At 42.3% G+C, this 8,333-nt stretch overlaps 1 long non-coding RNA gene across 2 annotated transcripts; it reads left to right on the top strand.

Annotated features, from left to right (window-relative positions):
• The first annotated feature begins 397 nt into the window (after nucleotides 1-397).
• On the top strand, nucleotides 398-2,445 carry LOC145550064 (uncharacterized). 2 transcript variants are annotated; one of them, XR_014085911.1, is made up of 6 exons: nucleotides 398-781; nucleotides 966-1,051; nucleotides 1,149-1,275; nucleotides 1,556-1,630; nucleotides 1,739-1,791; nucleotides 2,140-2,445. It is a non-coding gene; the product is annotated as an uncharacterized LOC145550064 (long non-coding RNA). The 2 variants fall into 2 exon arrangements; XR_014085910.1 differs by lacking the exon at nucleotides 398-781 and having other exon boundaries at nucleotides 790-1,051.
• Nucleotides 2,446-8,333: the final 5,888 nt, after the last annotated feature.

Raw genomic sequence — 8,333 nt, 5'->3', positions numbered from 1 at the left:
GGAGTCGAACACTGCCAAAAATGGTCAAAAACGCTGTGTGTCCGTGTTCCCCTATCACCCCCCCCCCTTGTGCCTAGCAGAGGTTTTCGTATTTAAATAAAGTTGCTGAGAGCCATGCAAATGCAAATCAACTGTTGAGCACCGCCTTTTGACTCTTATTCATTTTGTAGCTAATCCTTTTTAATTTCTGATAGAGTATAAACATTTGTATTCTTTTTTAAAAAAGTTTTGTTAGTTAAGCACTAAATATAACTCACGGATTATGAATCATATTCTGTATAAACTAAAAAGGAGACAGCTCAAAGTAGAATTGAGTAAATAAACATCTATACATATAAAAAAATGTTTGCAATTAATTCTAATAAAAATAAAATATACTGTCACGTAACTGTTGCGTCAGTCTTTCTGGTGCGTTCACTGACAGTCTGTAACACAAATGTATAAACATCGCTGTATACATTACAGTAACTTTTGGAAAAAATAACTTTTAGAATGTATTTTTTTCTGTCAACTTTCATTCATCCAGTCCAGTTGGTGGCAGTAATGCGCTTTCATAGTCGGTCAAGCAGCCGCCATTAAACTCCAGAGGAAGATTTGCACCGTTGCTAACGGGTGCTAACTGCTACACCCAACATGAACGGAAAAACCCGCGCGTTGTGTGAAATGGTGGAAAAAGTCATATTTCACGGAGTTACCTTTTCAGTATCGTTTTGATATTAAGCAATGATCCGGCGGAAAACAACAGATGACACCGCGGCGGTCCAACAAGGCCGAACTCACGGTAAGAAAGCTTTTATAAATAACACATGGAGCGAGGCCAGTTGCTTTGTTTGTTTCTTACAGAAAGCGGTCTGTCGTTTTCTTAATGCCGAAACAAGCGTAGGGTGAGATTTTGTATTGTAATCTCTATTACATGTGATGTTCTGAACTCTTAAAAATACTCGCATCTTCTTTGATTTTTTCAGACCTGAAAAATGGCCAAGCAGAACCAGCCAGACCTCAGACCACGGTGCCGAGGAGCTCTGAGTCCACCAGGACCAAGAGAGATTCAGTAAGTTATGATTTCACATTTAGTGAATAGTGAACACTCACATATTTGTAAGGAAAACTGATCTTCCCGTTATTTTATTTATTTTGTTGTAACGCAGTACAGCAAGGCAGAGTGTGGAAAACAGTAAAGATCTACAAAATGGCGGATGGAGGACGGATCTGAGGACGAAGTCATGAAGCCGGAATGTATAATTAATCACTGCGTTGATTCCCGACTGTATAATGGTTGGTTGAGAATAATTTTAACTAATTTACTTACGTATTTTTGAGAAAGCGATATATTTGCTACTGTGGAAGTCAGCAGAAAAAGACGAAAAAGATTTGAGTCTTGTTTAATTCTCAATGTCTTCCAACATAAAACCAAAAATCGAATGAACCACAACCGTTGGTCACTTCACACCTCACCTTCTCTCCTTCAAAATAAAAGCATACATTCTGGTGTGAAATATATACATTGTATCCGCCACACTACAATGTTTTTTTAATTTAACATTTATTTCCACAGAATGAGTCACATTTGCGTCAATCAGACTCTTCAGGAACGTTCTGATGTCCGTGATGAGGACAGAGATGCCACTGTGTGAGTATCTACTATTTTAGAATGTTGATGATATTTTATGCTTCAATATTGTTTATGTACATAATGTAATTATGCTATGTATTGACGATGCACAAAAATGTTTTCCAGCTGCATCCAGGACCTACTGCCAGTCATCCAGATGTAGCTCAAGAAAGAAGCAGGTAAGATTTATTACTAATCTAGAGATGTCACAATTCCTTGAATGATTAAAGTAATGTGATTTATTAAAATCCATCAAAGCAAATTATCTGCCTCAGAGTTTGTTGAACTATGTTTTACTATTTATTACCAACTGCTTTTAATTCTTTTTTCTTCCAATTGTTTCCAAGTGTTTTCTCTTTTTCATTAAAGTTTTTATTTTTTGTTAGAATATATTAATGTTTTTTTTTATTTGTTTGTTTTAATGTCTTATGTGTGCATACTAAGCTGGAAGTTGCCAAACAATTTCACTGTAGTTTCATAATGACTAAAAGATGCCTGTAGCTCATAATGATTGTCTGTGTTAACAGCTGATGGAGGAAGGCAGAGAGTACTGGCAGCAGAGGAGGTGGCATTCTGGGAGGATGGCAGCTATGAGGCGGAGTCAGGATGGACCCCAAGTTCCTCCAACCAGGAGCTCAGTGACATCAGGACTACATTACAGGAAGAGACGTCAGGTCTATGCTACAGGAGAGACGTTGGGCCTGTCCTGAACGCTGCATAATGTTCATGTTTGGACAAAAAAAAACTGCCAAATAGTCCAGAAAGGGACAAGCATTTATGCCTTATTTTGTGTGCAAACAGTAAAAAATAAAATGATATAAAGAAAAAACAAACCTCTGTCTTTTTTATCTTCCTCATATATGAACATGTTGCATATAAGCAATATCAAATGAATATATTTTAATACAGCATTTTTAATATATTTTTTAAAATACAGCAATAAAAATTTTAATGATTGGGGCGGGGATTATTTATAAAGACATAAGTGCTATCCAATGGGCACACATCAACCAACCAATCACATGTCAATGATGAACTCTGATGTCATTGTTTTTCATCCAATGACAGAATCCATGTGGGTCTGCTGAAGCGCCTTTGCATATGCTAGGCTATTCGTATGCTAAGTAGAGTCGTTAACACCTCTCGCCCGCCCGCTCCACCGCACATCCACTCCCCCCTCCAAGAATTCAGCAATCAACAGATATCGACTCCCGTGAGTGAAAATGTAAACTGTCGATTGCTGACGATATCTGTCGCTGACTAGCTGCGTTTGCGTCAGAATACAGGGTCAAAAATCCCACTTTTCATCCTGTGGTATTAGCTGAATGTATTAAGGTATATTAGAAGTAGCTCTCCTGATGTACTTTTAGGAGTGGTAACACAACACTGTACTGTTGTATTTCCCAGTGGAGCGGAAATCCTATCATTTTTACTCCGTTTCCCATTCTTACAATTATTATGTTTCTCTGCTGGAACTCATACTGCAGCTTACCCCCGAAACTTATTACAACTTTTATTTGGTATATGGGTTTAATGTCCACAGGGGCGCCTTATAGGGGGGAAAGTTAGGACAATTCCAAAGGCCCGTGACCAATAGGGGCCCCCCCCACAAAAAATATATGTACATATTTTTTTTTTACAGAAATAGAAAAACAATTGGGGCCTTGTCAATTACAATCCCTCAGTCATCGCATGCACAAGGATTAAAAATATATATCCTAAAACAATACAGTCCTCCACTCCCAGACCACACAGGGTTTGCAGTTTCTTTAGTTGAAATGAGAAACAGGAGGAACTCCGGAAGAAAATCGTCCATGTCTCAAATGAAGGTGGTTTTCTCTGAATCAAAGCCCGTCCACTCTTTGACTCGCAATATGAGTAATTATCTCAATTGTATAACACATTATAAATGTGAATATTGTCAATGATCAACAACTTTTGACATGCTTTATTGTCATAGTTAACCACTGTCTGACTTTATCTATGTGGCTTTCCAAGTTGAATTGATAAATCAGATTCAAAAATATTCACACTCCGCAGATTATTTAACCACGTAAGCCTATTTTGAAATCTTTTTTTATGGGTAAATTAGTATCTTAATACTGAAAATAAATTGACAAAACAGTTTTAATGAACGCTTCATCATTCATAGTGTAGCAGGAAGAAGCCTGCCCCAATATTCAAAACACCTGGCCCCTAATCACCTCATGAGGGGTGGAGAGTATAAAGGCAGACTCTCTCACCTTGTTGCTTATGCTGGCATTTGGTCGCGTCATTGGGAAGGTCACTTGGGTAGCGTGCATGTTTTAAAGCTCTACATCAGTAAGTAATGTTTCTCCTTCAGCATAAGACCTACAAATTCAATATTTGACTTAAATTGTTTACATCTAGAAAACCACTGGAAGCTCCTGCTTGGTACTGGGGTGTGGCTGTGATTCACCCTCCCCAGTGCAGTTTTCACATAAAACGGGTATGTATTGTTTTATTGCACCCATACAGCTCCATAACACCAAAAATAACAATTATTTATATATAGCACATATTGGAAAGCTGATCCTCCTGCTGTGGGCTGGAAAGGATCCTCTGGTTTGGGGTAAAGTCATCCGGCTCTGGTAGGTGACAATGGTTTCCTCTGCCTTCCATTGTCTGAAAATCACCTACTAACCTTTTGATTTAATTCCAGCTCTGTCACTGCTGCAGCTCACTGGAGACCCTGCTGTTTTGTTTCAGTATTTTCTTTCATTTTTTTTTTGGTTACTTTATCTTGCTTCATTGGTTGGCTGTTTTATTGTCGCAACTGCTTTGTTAATTTGTTTGGTTTCTTTAGTTTTGGGTTTTCTTTGGTTTGAATTTGTTACTTTGGAACATTCTATTGTTTTGTGTACCCTCCAGCTTCACTGCAGGAAGCAGCCATGGATTGTTTTAAACTATTCTATTAAAACATTGATTATTTTAATTGGTTAGGTTGGAGGTAACCTCATTTTAGTCTTTGGCCAAGTGTAAATTGTAGTAATTGTGTTTTTTTTGTATTTGCTTGTTTGACCCCACCCCCTTGTCTCCAGGCTGAGAGCTGACGGTAGTGGGAGGGGCCTCCTGGGAGACTGGAACTGTGTTGTGCGAGTGGCCGGTGTTGGGGTTTCTTCACGATTGAATGCCTGTTCACAAGTGTTTGGGGTGATTTATTTTGGATTTATACATTTATTTTAGGAACCAGTTCCCATTTGGACCGTCCTCCCCCTGCTGGTAGGCCTCAGTACTGTACACCCCCTTCCTATTGTGTTCCTTATGTTGTGATTGTCTACTTTTTAACATGAAATAATAAATGTAATCCCATTTTTTTGGAAAAGTCTTGTTCTCTGTGGTCACGAACCTCGAGCCTACTGGCAGTATATTTCCTTGGGTGCAATTCCCAAGGTGGCGTTGTTGACAACTTCTGGTTACCCTGCTGTGAAGAGCAGAGTACCAGACTCCTACCCTAGTGTTGCCACAATCTGGCGTTGTTGGCAGGATTCCTTTGAGAACAGACATTCCACTTGTGTTTTTTTTTTTCTCTTCTCCTTCTTCGGTTTGTATTTATTGTTTGAAACAAAGCAGCAGTGTTTCCCATACGTGGGTCCAGAACTCCTGTTCATCTCTTGTGTAAAATTGTAGCTATGGAAGAAGAGTTGCAGGAGTTAAAGGAGGTAATCTTGCAGCTAAGGGCAGAGAATGAGAGGCTGAGATGTGGACAAGCTTCTGTTGCACCTGGTTCAAGTGCTGAGCCTCCCACTCCATCTGCGTCGTCTTCTAATGCTGGTGTCCAACCGATGGAGAGGTTGGTGCTTGTTCCCCGGGATAGAAAATGTCCCTTTTTCAGAGGAAGAAAAGGTATCGGTTTGGTGGAGTGGTTAGAGGAAGTGCAGGCTTGTATGAGAGCCCGTCACCTATCAGAGTTGGATCAGGCCTTTTTCTTATTTGACCACCTAGAAGGAGAGCCACATGAGGAAATTAAATTCCGTCCCAGGGCAGAAAGAGAGGATCCAGCCAAAATAATTGCTGTGCTTGAGGAGCTGTATGGGTGTTCAGACTCGTATGTTGCCCTGCAGGAGGCTTTCTTTTCTCGGCGGCAGCAAGAAGGAGAAACATTACAAGAGTTTTCTCTTGCATTAATGAGTTTAATGGCCGCTGTTAAGCAGCAAGCCCCAGGTGACATTCCTAATGCTGAAGTGTTACTGCGTGACCAATTTGTTGAGCATGTCATCGATGGCTCACTACGTCGTGAGTTAAAGCAGTTTGTGCGTGTAAAACCGACAGCCACATTGTTAGATGTCCGGGCTGAAGCAATCAGGTGGGAGCGTGAGGGGATGTCTGGAGGTGTTAGGGGCCGCAGTCACTCTGTTCCATCAGTTCTTGGATTGCAATATGGGGTGCAGTGCCCCCAGCAGATGACTAACTCGCATTTAACATCAGAGTTGACTGAAATAAGGGAGATGATGAAGCTACAGCAAGAGCAGCTAAACAAACTCACCCAAAGTATCTCATCACTGCAAGGTCATCGGCAGACCCGTTCCACTTTATACCAGGGCCCTGCCATTTGCAGACGTTGCCAGCAGCCGGGTCACTTTGCTAGAGAATGTGATGGTGTTCGTGTTGCCCCTCCCCAGTCCACTCCACAAACCCAACTGTCTGCCAGGCAATCCCATCGTGGCCCACAGTCGGAAAACTAATGCCCGCCGAATTGCAGAGCCACAGTTTTGGCGGTGGACTTTCTGGCTCGGAGGCTTCCAAGCTTATGTCATCTTGTCCCCAGTTGGAAGTGAAAATGGGAGGAGTATTGGTTCCTTGTTTGTTGGATACTGGTTCCATGGTGTCTACGATCACTGAAAGCTTCTTTCACCAACATTTTGAACCATGGGGTATAGATAAGCTTCAAACATGTAACTGGCTACAGCTTAGGGCTGCTAATGGATTAGCTATACCATATATTGGCTACCTAGAACTTGAGGTTGAACTTTTTGATAAAACTATGATGCACTGTGGTGTGTTGGTGGTTAAAAACACCCCAGTGGGTGGTTCATCTCACCTTCCTGGTGTCTTGGGAATGAATGTTATCAGCAAATGCTACAGAAAACTTTTTGGACAACATGGTTTGGCTTTATTTGACCTGCCAGTGTTATCTCAGGCCTCTGAGCCTGTTCGGCAGGCCTTGCATCAGTGCCACCTGACTAGTGTGAAGGCCTCAGGTGGAGCTCCTGGAATTGCCAGAGTGGGTGGTAAAAGGGCTTGTCGGATCCCTGGTGGCATGATGAAACTGGTTGCAGCAACCTGCTCTCAAAAATATGCAGGCACGAGTGCATTGTTTGAGCCTTTGGAGTCTGGCTTACCAGCCGGATTGCTTGCCTCACCTGCTCTGGTTAGGGTGGAGAATGGCATTGCTGACATTCTGGTCATCAATGTGGGTTGTGCCGATGTGCTTCTTTATCCCCGAACCAGGGTTGGTACCCTGGTTGAAGTCACTATGGCAAGCTTGCCAGCTGGTGTAACAGAGGTGTCGCCCTGTGCTGTAACCATGGCCTCCCAGTCCGTTTCCGAGGTGGCATTGGATCTGCTGAGGGATGTGGACGTGTCAAGTTTGTCAGCAGATAACCAGGAGAAGGTGAGGTCTCTTCTTAAACAGTATACATCAGTTTTCTCAGCCCATGATGGAGATTTAGGTTGCACTAACCTGATTGCTCATGAGATTCCTCTCATGGATGATGCCCCTGTTCGCCAGCGCTTCAGACGGATTCCTCCATCTGATTATGATGTGGTGAAGGAACATATTAACCAACTTCTGAACACTCAGGTAATCAGAGAAAGTTGCAGCCCATATGCATCCCCAATAGTCTTGGTAAGAAAAAAAGATGGGAACCTTAGAATGTGTGTTGACTATAGGCAACTTAATAGTAAAACAAGGAAAGATGCCTTCCCTCTTCCTCGGATTGAAGAATCTTTAGATGCACTGACAGGCGCATGTTGGTTTTCCACCCTGGATTTAGCCAGCGGCTATAACCAGGTCCCAGTGGCTGAACAAGATCGAGGTAAAACTGCTTTTTGCACCCCTTTTGGGTTGTTTGAGTGGAACCGCATGCCATTTGGCCTGTGTAATGCTCCTAGCACTTTTCAGCGACTGATGCAAAGAATCTTTGGCGATCAGCAGTGCCAGTCTCTGCTGCTTTACTTGGATGACATTGTGGTGTTCTCTGCTACCATAGATGAGCACTTGGATAGGCTGAAGGTGGTGCTGGGGAGGCTGCAGAAAGAGAATCTTAAGGTAAAGTTGTCAAAGTGTGCCTTTTTCCAACAAGAGGTCCATTACCTGGGTCATGTCATTTCTGATAAGGGTGTCTCCACAGATCCAAGTAAGGTAGAAGTGGTGGCCAATTGGCAACCCCCAAGTACCATCTCAGAGCTGCGTTCGTTTTTGGGTTTCGCCAGTTACTATCGTCGGTTTGTGGAGGGATTTGCCAAGTTGGCTGCACCACTTCATAAACTAGTAGCTGAAAGTGGAAGTACCAAGCTCAAGAAGAAACGGGACCAAGGGGTCCTGGATCATTGGACTGAGGTTTGTCAAAACAGTTTTGAGGCGCTGAAGAAAAAGCTTACCACTGCACCTGTCCTAGCTTATGCTGACTTCTCTATCCCATTTATACTGGAAGTTGATGCGAGCCATGGTGGGCTAGGGGCTGTGCTTTCACAGGAG

The sequence above is a fragment of the Poecilia reticulata genome, chromosome 22 (genome assembly GCF_904066995.2).
Source record: "Poecilia reticulata chromosome 22, P_reticulata-male-v2, whole genome shotgun sequence".
NCBI lineage: Eukaryota > Metazoa > Chordata > Actinopteri > Cyprinodontiformes > Poeciliidae > Poecilia > Poecilia reticulata.
This window is presented reverse-complemented; position numbering and strand designations above follow the sequence as displayed.